Source organism: Gorilla gorilla, chromosome 9, assembly GCF_029281585.2.
Source record: "Gorilla gorilla gorilla isolate KB3781 chromosome 9, NHGRI_mGorGor1-v2.1_pri, whole genome shotgun sequence".
Lineage (NCBI taxonomy): Eukaryota > Metazoa > Chordata > Mammalia > Primates > Hominidae > Gorilla > Gorilla gorilla.
This window is the reverse complement of record NC_073233.2, coordinates 19,074,112-19,086,951: the sequence shown is the minus strand read 5'-3', so window position 1 is coordinate 19,086,951 and position 12,840 is coordinate 19,074,112.

The window sequence follows — 12,840 nt, the reverse complement described above, 5'->3', positions numbered from 1 at the left end:
TTTTTTTGGTAACAACCTTTTCAGCAGATTAAGAAAGTTCTCTTCTATTTCTAATCTACTGTAAGACTTTATTGTTTATGAGAGCTAAATGTTATCAAATACTTTTTCTGCATCTCATAAGACATTTGTAAGACTCTCATTTATTTTGTTCATGTGGTGAATTATACCGATTGATGTTTTAACAAATTTATTGAGGTGTGTTTTACATATCTTAAATTCACCAACTTCAAGTGTACAGTTTGATGAGTTTTTGTAAATTTATCCCGTTGTGCAATTACTATCACAAGCTATCACCCCAAAATTTTCCTCATTATTCCCCTATGCAGTTCATTGCTCTTATTTTTCCAATCCCCAGGCAATGTCTGAAATGTTTTCTGTTTGTTCTGTTTGTATAATTTTGTCATTTCTAGAAATTCTATGTAAATAAAATCATAAAATATACATCCTTTCCCACATGTCAAGCAACTGAAGCCTCCTGCCAACAGCCATGTAAGTAAGCCATCTTGGGAGCAAAACTATCTGGTTCTCTTCAGACCTTCAGATGACTGCAGCCTCAGCTGACATCTTAACTGCAACCTCATGAGAGACCCTGAGAGCCAAATCTACCTTTCTGAGCAACTATCAAACTTCAGACCCACGGAAACTATGAGATAATAAATATTTTTTGTTTAAACCATGAAAAATTGAAGTGCCGGGCGCGGTGGCTCACGCCTGTAATCCCAGCACTTTGGGAGGGTGAGGCAGGCAGATCATGAGGTCAAGAGATCGAGACCATCCTGGCCAATATGGTGAAACCCCGTCTCTACTAAAACTATAGAAGTTAGCTGGTCATGGTGATGCACGCCTGTGGTCCCAGCTACTAGGGAGGCTGAGGCAAGAGAATCGCTTGAACCCAGGAGACCGAGGTTGCAGTGAGCTGAGATGGCACCACCACACTCTAGCCTGGGTGATAGAGTGAGCCTCCGTCTCAAGAAAAAAAAAAAAAAAGAAGAAGTAAGTTATTATGCAGTAATAGATAATGAATATACTTGCATTAGTGGAAAAAGCCCATTGGTCATTATATATTACTCTTTTTACATAACCCTGGATTTTTAAATATAGAATTACTGTGTTTAGATTCATGAGAGATGGTAATCTATAATTTTCCTTTCTTAGAATGTCCTCTTTGAGTTTTGGTATCAAGATTAGGCTAGCTCATAAAATGAATTGGGAAATGCTGTCAAATTTTTATGATCTCAAAGAGCTTCTGTAAAATTAATAATTTTTCGATTATATATTTAGAAGAGCTCAAGAGTGAGAACATTTAAGTTTGAGGGTTTCTCTGGAGAAAGTTTATAAATTACAAATGTAATTTATTTTATAGATATGGAACTATTGAGAATTTGTATTTTTTATTTCAGTATTTTTATTTGTGCAATAATTTATTTTATTTTATCCCAATTGTCAAAATATTACCCTAAATTATTTAATAATATCATTTTATCTTTTTATCTGTAGAATTCTTGAAATTCATAATTTGTGCTCTCTCCCTTATTTTCATCAATTTTTCTATGGATTTATTGATTTTAATAATATCTTCAAAGAATCACTCTAGGCTTTGTTTGTTAAGTTTCTGTATTGTATATTCGCTTTCTCTTTCACTGTTTTCAGATCTTATCTATCCTAGTTTATTTGGGTTGTTTCCTGTTGTTTTTTTAGCCTAAATTGGAGACTTTCATAATCTATTTTCTATCATTCTCCTTTTTCTCATACATACGTTGAACGTTTTACATTTCTCTCTAGGCACTGCTGTAACTGCTTCTTACACATTTTTATATGTAGTAAATTTTTTGCTGTTTGTTCAGTTTAAAATATTTTCTGATATTCATTATGATTAATTCTATGACCCACGGGCTATTCAAAAATAAGTGTCCAATCTCAAAATATCTAAGGATCCTAGGAATCTTTTAAAATTTTATTTATAGTTGAAATCTACTATGTTCAACAAATATAGTCTATATTTTTGCTATTCAAAGTACTTGTTAAAATTTCCAGCTTAAAAGTTGTTAAATCTTCCAATTTCTTTTTATTACATGAAATCTCTTTAACTTTAGTAATATTTCTTTCATTAGTGTCTTATTTTGTTTTTATATATGTATGAACTATATATACACTTATGTATATATGCACATTTATGCACTTAATGACAGTATCAAAATATAAAAGCAAAAATTAATGGAAGTAAAAGAACTGTGCAAATCCACGATTAGAGTTGAAAACGTTGGTATCAGTTCTTACAGGAAATGACAGAACAAGCAGATAAAAACTCACTAAGGATATAAAAGATTTGAAAAGTACAATTAATCAACTTGACTTTATAGACATTTATAGAACAGTACAGCCAACCACTGCATAATGCACATTATTTTCAAGTGTATAGGGAACATACACCAAAATACAATGTTTCTTCTTTTTCTCTCAATGTATCTTCACTTTATACTTAAAAGGATTTTTTCCCCCTGCTTTTTTTTTTTTTCTTTCTTTCTTTTTTTTCTTTTTGAGACGGAGTCTCACTCTGTTGCCCAGGCTGGAGTGCAGTGGCATGATCTCGGCTCACTGCAACCTCCACCTCCTGGGTTCAAGCGATTCTCCCGCCTCAGCCTACTGAGTAGTTGGATTACAGGTGCCCACCACCATGCCCAGCTAATTTTTTTGTATTTTTAGTGGAGACGGGTTTCACCATTTTGGCCAGGCTGGTCTCAAACTCCTGACCTCAGGCGATCCACCCCACTCAGCCTCCCAAAGTGCTGGGATTACAGGCATGGGCCACCGTGCCAGGTCCATATAAACAGCGTATAGTTGACCTTTAAAAAAGTATAAATATATATTTTTTGAGACAGGGTCTGGCTCTGTCATCCAGGCTAGAGTGCAGTGGCCAGATCATGGTTCACTGAAGCCTTGACTTCCTTGGCTCTAACTATCCTCTCGTCTCAGCTTCCCAAATAGCTGGGACTACAGGCACATGCCACCACACCCAGCTAATTTTTTTTTTCCATGTTTTAAGAGACAGGGTCTTGCTGTGCTGCCCAGGCTGGTCTTGAATTCCTGACCTCCAGTGATCTTCCCACCTCAGAGTATTTATCTTTTAATTGCAGTGATTCACCCATTTATATTTAATGTTTATACTTAATGATACAGTTGAGTTTGGGTCTACTGTCCTTCTGTTCATTTTCTATTTGTTCATTCTACTCCTTTGTTTCTTCCTTGCTCCTCCCTTACTCTCTTTTGGATTAACAAAATATTTTTCTTATGACCTTTTTCTTCTGTTTTGGTCTTCGAGTAATGTATACTTTTATTAATCATTTAGTGGTTACCAAATAAATGACAACATATTCCTTGATTTATTAAAGCCTATCTTAAATGAATACTTTTGCCACTTTCTGAACTATGCCAAAAATTTACAAGTTGGTCGGACACAGTGGCTCGCGCCTGTAATCCCAGCACTTTGGGAGGCCGAGTCAGGCAGATCGCCTGAGGTCAGGAGTTTGAGACCAGCCTGGCCAACATGGTGAAACCCTGTCTCTACTAGAAATACAAAAATTAGCCAGGCATGGTGGTGGGCACCTGTAATCCCAGTTACTCAGGAGGCTGAGCCAGGAGAATTGCCTGAACCTGGGAGGCGGAGGTTGCAGTGAGCCAAGATCGTGCCACTGCACTCCAACCTGGGTGACAGAGTGAGACTCCATCTCAAAAAAAAAAAAAAAAATTTTTACAAGTTTGGTTCCATTTATATCCATCACACACTTTATGTTATTGTCACATTTTATTACTACCTACGTATTAATCCCTACCTGGCATTGTTACTAGTGTTTTTAAACAGTAAAAATTTATTTATCTACATATTTATAGTTAAATGCTTCTGACTGGGATCATTTTCATTTAGTATGAAGAATTCCCTTAAGTATTTCTTACAGTACAAGGCTTCTGGTGACACATTTTCTTAGCTTTGTCTGAAAAGTTTTTACTTTAACTTTTTTTTCTTTTTTTCTTTTTTTTTTTTTTTTTTGAGACGGAGTCTCGCTCTGTCACCCAGGCTGGAGTGCAGTGGCGCGATCTCGGCTCACTGCAAGCTCCACCTCCCGGGTTCACGCCATTCTCCTGCCTCAGCCTCCCGAGTAGCTGGGATTACAGGCGCCCGCCACCACGCCCGGCTAAGTTTTTGTATTTTTAGTAGAGACGGGGTTTCACCATGTTAGCCAGGATGGTCTCGATATCCTGACCTCATGATCCGCCCGCCTCGGCCTCCCAAAGTGCTAGGATTACAGGCGTGAGCCACCGCGTTTACTTTAATTTTAAAAGATAAAATTCTAGGCCGGATGCGGTGGCTCACGCCTGTAATCCCAGCACTTTGGGAAGCCGAGGCGGGCAGATCACGAGGTCAGGAGATCGAGACCATCCTGGCAAACATGGCGAAACTCTGTCTCTACTAAAAATACAAAAAATTAGCAAGGCGTGGTGGCCAGCGCCTGTACTCCCAACTACTCGGGAGGCTGAGGCACGAGAATGGCGTGAACCCGGGAGGCGGAGGTTGCCGTGAGCCGAGATCACGCCACTGCACCTCAGCCTGGGAGACAGGGAGACTCCGTCTCAAAAAAAAAAAAAAAGATAAAATTCTAAGTTGGCAGATTTCTTTAAAATCCCATTTGGAAGATTATTTTTCTATTGTCTTGTGTCTTTTATAACTTTGCTAAAAAGGCAACCAAGTCTTTTTTTTTTTTTTTTTTGTATTTTTACTGGAGACGAGGTTTCACTATGTTGGCCAGGCTGGTAATTTTTTTTTTTTTTTTTTTTTTTTGAGACGGAGTCTTGCTCTGTCGCCCAGGCTGTAGTGCAATGACACGATCTCGGCTCACTGCAAGCTCCGCCACCCGGGTTCACGCCATTCTCCTGCCTCAGCCTCCCAAGTAGCTGGCACTACAGGCGCCCGCCACCACGCCCAGCTAATTTTTTGTATTTTCAGTAGAGACGGGGTTTCACTGTGTGAGCCAGGATGGTTTCAATCTCCTGACTTCATGATCCACCCACTTCGGCCTCCCAAAGTGCTGGGATTACAGGCGTGAGCCACTGCGCCCGGCCAAAAGGCATCCAAGTCTTACTTCTTTTGAAGGCAATGTGCTTTTTCCTATGTTTATTTTACTCTTTGCATTTGATTTTCAGCAGGTTGACTATAATAAACCTATATATAGTTTTTTTTTTAATATTTATCCAGCTTGGGGTTCAAAGAAGTCTTTAAATCTGTTTTAACATATTTCATCAGGTTTGGAAGTTGTGGGGCTAGTCTGTCTCCCAGGCTGGAGTGCAGTGGTGTGATCATGGTGCACTGCAGTCTTGACCTCCAAGGCTCAACTGATCCTTCCACCTCAGCCCCCCAAGTAGCTGGGACTACAGGCACGAGCCACCATGCCCAGTTACTTTGTGTGTGTGTGTGTGTGTGTGTGTTTGTGTGTGTGTGTGTGTGTGTGTGTGTGTGTGTGTTTTATGTAGAGATGGGGTTTTGTCATGTTGCCCAGGCTGGTCTCAAACATCTGAGCTCAAACAGTCCACCTACCCAGGCCTCACAAAGTGCTGGAATTACAGATCTGAGCCACTGCACCAGGCCCAATTTTTCTTTTTAAGACTTCATTCCTTTTACAATCTTAGCCTTGTCTTCTAGCTTGGCAGTATCTAATATGATCTTTAGGCAGCCCACTGTATCTTGTGTTTTTAATTTCAGGGACTGTTTTGTATTTTTAGAAATTCTATAAAGGTACTTTTTAAATTTGAATTAAAAATAGTATCTTGCTATTATTTGATTCCTTTTCACAACGTCTCTATTAATATAACTGAATCTTCCTATTCATGAACATGGAATCTCTCTCCATTTATTTAGTCCTTCTTTCATTGGAGTTTTGTAACTTTTCTCATATCATACACAACATGTATATGAAAGAAATTGCAGTTTTTTTGGCCAGGTGCAGTGGCTCACGCCTATAATCCCAGCACTTTGGGAGGGTGAGGCGGGTGGATCACTTGAGGTCAGGAGTTCGAGACCAGCCTGGCCAACATGGAGAAACCCCATCTCTACAAAAATACAAAAAAATTAGCTGGGCCTGGTGGCACACGCCTATAATCCCAGCTACTTGGGAGGCTGAGGCAGGAGAATCACTTGAACCCAGGAGGCAGAGGTCGCAATGAGCCAAGATTGTGCCATTGCCCTCCAGCCTGGGTGACAGATCAAGACTTCATCTCAAAAAAAAAAAAAAAGAAAAGAAAAGAAAAAAAAAAGAAATTGCAGTTTTTGCCATTAAAATAATTGCAAAAACCACAATTATCTTTGCACCATCCTAAATACATATTTTGTTAGATTTATGCCTAAGTACTTCATTGCTCTTGGTTCTAAGGTAAATGGCATTGTATTTTTACTTTCAAATCCCACCTGTTTATTGCTGGTATATATAAAAAGTGATTGGCTTTTGTATATTAATCTTGTATCCTATAACATTGCTATGTTCACTTATTATTTCCAGTTATTAAATGAATTTTTTTGGATTTTCTACATAGATAATCGTGTCCCCTGTTTTCTTTCTTTCTTCCCTATCTGTAACCCTTTTATTTATTTATTTATTTTTAAATCTTATTGTATTGGCTGAAACTTCTGGTGCAACATTCAAAATTAATGATGAGAGGAAACATTCTTTCCATGTTTCTGATCTTATTCAGAAAAGTTTAAGTTACTTACCGTTAAGTATGCTGTTAACTGCAGTAATTTTTTGTAAATATTCTTTAGCAAGGTGGGAAGTTCCCTTCTTAGTCCATTTAGTGTTGCTATAAAGGAATACCGGAGGCTGTGTAACTTATAAAGAAAAGAGGTTTATTTGCATCACAGTTCTTCATGCTGTAAAATAAGCGTAGCATCAGCATCTGCTTCTGGTGAAGGATTCAGGCTGCTTCAACTCATGGCAGAAGGTGAAGGCAAGCCAATATGTTCAGCGATCATATGGTGAGAGAGGAAGCAAGAGAAAGGGAAAATGCTAGATTTTTGTTTGTTTGTTTGTTTGTTTTTTAATAATCAGCTCTTATGGCAACTAATAGTGCAAGAACTCACTGACTCCACTCCTTCCCCCACCAAAGGAGGGCATTAATCTATTCATTACGGGCCCACCCCCATGACCCATCCACCTCCTGTTAGGCTCTACCTGTCAACACCACCACACTGGGGGCCAAATTTGAACATAGGATTTGAAGGGGACCAACATCCAAACTGTAGCACCCTCTATTCCTAGTTAACTGAGAGTATTTATTATGAATGGGTGTTGGATTTTGTCAAGTGGTTTTTCTGCATCTCTTGATATAATCATATGATTTTTCTTCTTTAACCTAATGACATGATGGATTATATTAATTGATTTTTGAATACTGAATACGTTTTAAATACCTTTAATAAATCCCACTAGGTCTTGAGGCATAATTCTTTTTATAAATTTTTTGATGTAATTTGCTAATATTTTGTTGAAAATTTTTGCTTCTGTAGTCATGAGAAGCATTGATCTATGAGTTTTTTAATTTTAGTAATGTCTTCATCTGTTTTTGGAATTGAGTAATGCTGGCCTCATAGAATGAGTTAGGGAATATTCCCTCTGCTTCTATCTTCTGAATGAGATTGTAGAGAGTTGGAAGGATTTCTTCCTTAAATGTTTGGTAGAATTAACCAGTGAACCCATCTGGGCCTGGTCCTTTCTGTTTTGGAAAGCTATTGATTCAATTTCTTTAATAGATATAGGCCTATTGAGATTGTCAGTTTACTCCTGTGTGAGTTTGGAAGATTGCATTTCAAGGAATTGGTCTATTTCATCTAGGTTATCAAATTTATTAGCATAGAGTTGTTTATTGTATTTTAAAAATTATTTTAATGTTTATAGTGATATTCCCTCTTCTGTTTCTGATATTAACAATTTATATTTTCTCTCTCTTTTTTTTTTAAGTTAGCTTGCATGGCTAGAGACTTATTGGTTTTGTTGATCTTTTCAAAGAAACAGCTTTTGATTTTATCAATTTTCTCTATTGATTTCCAATTTCAATTTCATTGATTTCTGATCAAATTTTTTTTTTTTTTTTTTTGAGATGGAGTTTCACTGTGTTGCCCAGGCTGGAGTGCAATGGCACAATCTCGGCTCACTGCAAACTCCGCCTCCCAGGTTCAAGCGATTCTCCTGCCTCAGCCTTCAGAGTAGCTGGGATTACAGGTGCCCACCCCCTGCCCAACTAATTTTTGTATTTTTCATAGAGATGGGGTTTCACCATGTTGGTCAGGCTGGTCTTGAACTTCTGACCTCAGGTGATCCACCTGCCTCAGCCTCCCAAAGTGCTAGGATTAAAGGTGTGAGCCACTGCGCCCGGCCAATATCTATCATTTAAAAATGGTTTTCCATTGTTGCCCTTGTTCTATGTTCCTATTTTTGTCTTTTTTTCTTCCTCTTGTGGTTTAAGAGAGCGTTATCTATAATTTCATTTTCTCTCCTTTCTTAGAGTATCAATTATACTTCTTATTTTCTTGCCCCTCTGCTTCTTTTCTGGTGTTTGTAATTTATGTTCACAACTATTCCATGTTCGCTTTCAAACAACACTATACCACTTCATGGGTAATGTGAGTACCTTACAACAAAATCATCCCAATTCCTCCCTCCTGTACCTTGTATCACTGCTGTCATTCACTTATACATAAGCATATTAGTGAAAAAATATATATAATTAAATACATTGTTGCTATTATTATTTCAAATAAACTTGTCTGTTAGATCAATTAAGAATTAGAAAAATAATAGTTTTTATTTTATCTTCACGTATGCCTTCTCTTCTGTTCTTTGTTTATATAGATTCAGGCTTCTCACCTATATCATTTCCCTTCTCTCTAAAGAAACTCTTGTAATAGTTTTTGAAACTCAGGTGTACTGGTAACGAATTCCTTCAAATTTTTTTTTTTTTTGGTCTGCAAGCCTGTATTTCTTCATTTTTGAAAGATAATTTTTCAGGGTACAGCATTCTAGGTTGGTGGTTTGTTACTTTCAACACTTGAAGTATTTCACTCTGTTCTCTTTTTGCTTGCATGCTTTCTGAGGAGAAGTTGGATGTAATTCTTATCTTTGCTTCTATGTAGATAAGGTGTTCATTTTCTCTACTTTTTTTTTTTTTTTGGAAACCGAGTTTCTCGGTTGCCCAGGCTAAAGTGCAGTGGCATGATCTTGGCTCATTGAAACCTCTGTCTCCCAGGTTCAAGCGATTCTCCTGTCTCAGCCTCCCAAGTAGCTGGGATTACAGGTGCATGCCACCATGCCTAGCTAATTATTTTTGTATTTTTTGTAGAGATGGGGTTTCTCCATGTTGGCCAGGCTGGTCTTGAACTCCTGGCCTCAAGTGATCCACCGGCCTCGACCTCCCAAAGTGCTGGGAGCACAGGAATGAGCCACCACGCCCGGCCATTTTCTTTACTTCTTTCAGGGTCTTTTTCTTTATCTTTGATTTTCTGTAGTTTAAATATGATATACCTAGGTGTAGGTTTTTGGCATTTATGATGCTTGATGTTCTCTGAGTTTCCTGTATCTGTGGTTTGGTGTCTGACATTAATTTGCAGAAATTCTTAGTCATTATTTTTTCAAATATTTAAAATAATTATCCTTTTAAAAATAATTTTTTGTTCCTTTTTTTCTTCTCCTTCTAGTATTCTCATTATGTACATTTACACCTTTTGTAATTGTCTCACAGTTTTTAGATATTCTGTTCTGTTTTTTTCTAGTCTTTTTTCCGTATTTGATTTTCGACTTTGGAGGTTTCTACTGAGATATCCTTAAGTGCAGTGACTCTTTCCTCAGCTGTGTCCAGTCTACTAGTAACCCCACCAAAGCAGTCTTCATTTCTCTTGTTGTTTTTGATCTCTAGCATTTTTTTCTTTGAATTTCCACCTCTCTACTTATATTGACCATCTGTTACTGTGTTCTGCCAACTTTATCCATTAGAGCCCTTAGCATATTAATGATATTTGTTTTAAATCCCTGGTGTGATAATTCCAATATTCTTGCCATATTTGAGTCTGGCTCTGATGCTTGCTTTGTTTCTTCGAACCGTGTTCTTTGTTTTAGAGTATGCCTCATAATTTCTTCATGATGGCTGGAGATGATGTTCTGGGTAAAAGGAACCGCCCTAAACAGGCCTTCAGTAATGTGGTGGTAAGGTATTGTGGGGTGGAGAAGTGTTCTACAGGCCCATAGGTAGTTTTCAGTGTTTTAGTGATCCTGTGCCTCTGGACTGTGAACTTCACATGTGCTTCTCAGCACCTCCCAGCCCAGGTGGAGCAGAATAACAAGAGTGGGCTGGAGTTAAGCATTTCCCTTCTCTCACATGGAAATCTAGAAGGGGCTAGAGTTAGGTATTTTTCTTCCTTCACGTGGAAGGCTAGAACCAGCTGTAATAGATTTGGGTATTTCCCTTCCTCCATGTTAGGTGCTGATAAAACTCCAGCTGGTTAGGCTCCAGTTAACTACTTTCTCCTGAGGGCAGACCTTGTTAAGAAGAATAAAATGCACTGGTGTACTTCAAAATGGTTCTCTTTTCTCCTCTCTTCTGCTGGAAGCACAAGGAGATTTTTCCCCAAAATCACTGGGAGACCCTGTGGATTCTAGCGGTTAAAACTCACAAAAGTGTAGGGTCCCTGATGACTGGGACCCCACGGAATTTTTATCTCCAGCAATTTATCAGCTACAGTTCAGATTTCTGTACCCCAGCATTGGTTCCGAGGAAGTTTCCGCATGTGGTTTCTGCTGTGGTAAGCTGTGATTCTCTGTACTCACCGGTCAGTCTTTCCAATTTCTGGGGGGCAGAGGTTTGCACCTTAATCTCACTTCTTTCTCTGATCTAAGAAGAGTTGGTTTTTCTGTGTGCTTAGCTTTTTAATTGTTACAATGAAATGGTGACTTCCAGGCTTCTTACGTGCTAGACTGGAAACTGGAAGTCACCAGTGAAATTTTTACCTTTTACTGTTGGATGTATGTGTGGTGTGCAGTCAGCTATCATAGGGCAGGAAGTTTACATTTTTGTTCCAGATTCAGCCGGGGACTGGTAACTTGGAAGTTTCCTCTCTGCTCCTGAGAGGAAGCGGCCTTGTGTATGCACACAGTCTTCTAGACTGCCAGGGCTGAGTGTGATTTTATTTTTAAGCTTGGCTTCTATAGGAGTTGCCTCTTGGGGCAGAGTAGCTTATTGTTCACTTAGTGTTTTGTCAGATGTTCTGTTTAAGCTCCTTGTTCCAGTAAAGCTTCACCTTGTGTTGATGAGTCTGTGAGGCTTGGGGAATGCTTTCAAGTCCGCCCCCACGTCTGCTCCAATTGCTCCTGTGTGGGGGCAGCCTTGTGCTTGCACACAACCCTTTTGACCCCTAGAGTTGACTGTGATCCTACCAGGCCTCTTTTTGGCTGTCTTTCCCTGGTTCTATTAAACTTCTGTTCTGCTGTTTTGCTTGTACAACGGAGCTACCAGCCTCCTCTTAATTATTCTCCACCTGATCTTTATGGTTTTCCACAGCGTTGTTGTTTTTTGTTTTTCTTTTTTACACAGGGGCTTGCTTGCTCTGTTGCCCTGGCTGGAGTGCAGTGAGCAGTAGCATGATCACTGCTCACTGCAGCCACGACCTCCCCACACTCAGGTGATCTTTCCACCTCAGCCTCCTGAGTAGCTGGGATTACAGGCATGCACCACCACACAGGCTAATTTTTGTATTTATTTATTTATTTATTTATTTATTTATTTATTTTTAGAGCTGGGTTTTCCCCACGTTGTCCATGATGCACAGCATTCTGAGGCCTGGAATTCTCCACTCTGTGTTCCAAACAGCTGGTCCCCTCAGGCAGAGCCGCAGAGCTCTTCATCTCATGGCCTGCCTCTCTCCTGGCAGAGACCCTGTGCTATGCACTGGAGTTGGGGGTGGAGACCTACTTATCGATGTGACACCCTTGCTCTATGAATAGGGTTGGGGTGGGTGGATGGTAATCCCTTGTCTACTTGGCTTGACCTTCCTGGCATGGAAACTCTCCTAAGAGCACATGGAATGTGGGCAGAGGGCTATTGGACTGCCAGTGTTTGCAGCTTGCCATGCCTGAGGTGGTTTCTATCCTATGACTGAGGGCTGGGTGGAGAAAGAGTACCCTGGTCATCTCGGATGTGCCTGCCTAGAATACAGCTTCCATGATCCAGGGATGGTGGTGGCATCAGGGATATGGTGGTGGGCGGGGGGGATGTGGTGGTGGGGGGGATGTGGTGGTGGGGGGGATGTGGTGGTGGGGGGGGGATGTGGTGTGGGGGGGATGTGGTGGTGGTGGGGGGGATGTGGTGGTGGGGGGGGATGTGGTGGTGGTGGTGGGGGGATGTGGTGGTTGGGGGGATGTGGTGGTGGGGGGGATGTGGTGGTTGGGGTGATGTGGAGGTGGTGGGGGGGATGTGGAGGTGGTGGGGGGGATGTGGTGGTGGGGGGATATGGTGGTGGTGGGGGGGATGAGGTGGTTGGGGGGATGAGGTGGTTGGGGGGATGTGGTGGGGGTGATGTGGAGGTGGTAGGGGGGATGTGGAGGTGGTGGGGGGGATGTGGAGGTGGTGGGGGGGATGTGGAGGTGGTGGGGGGGATATGGAGGTGGTGGGGGGAATGTGGTGGTGGGGGGATATGATGGTGGTGGTGGGGATGTGGTGGTGGGGGGGATGTGGTGGTGGGGGGATGTGGAGGTGGTAGGGGGGATATGGAGGTGGTGGGGGGGATGTGGAGGTGGTGGGGGGATATGGAGG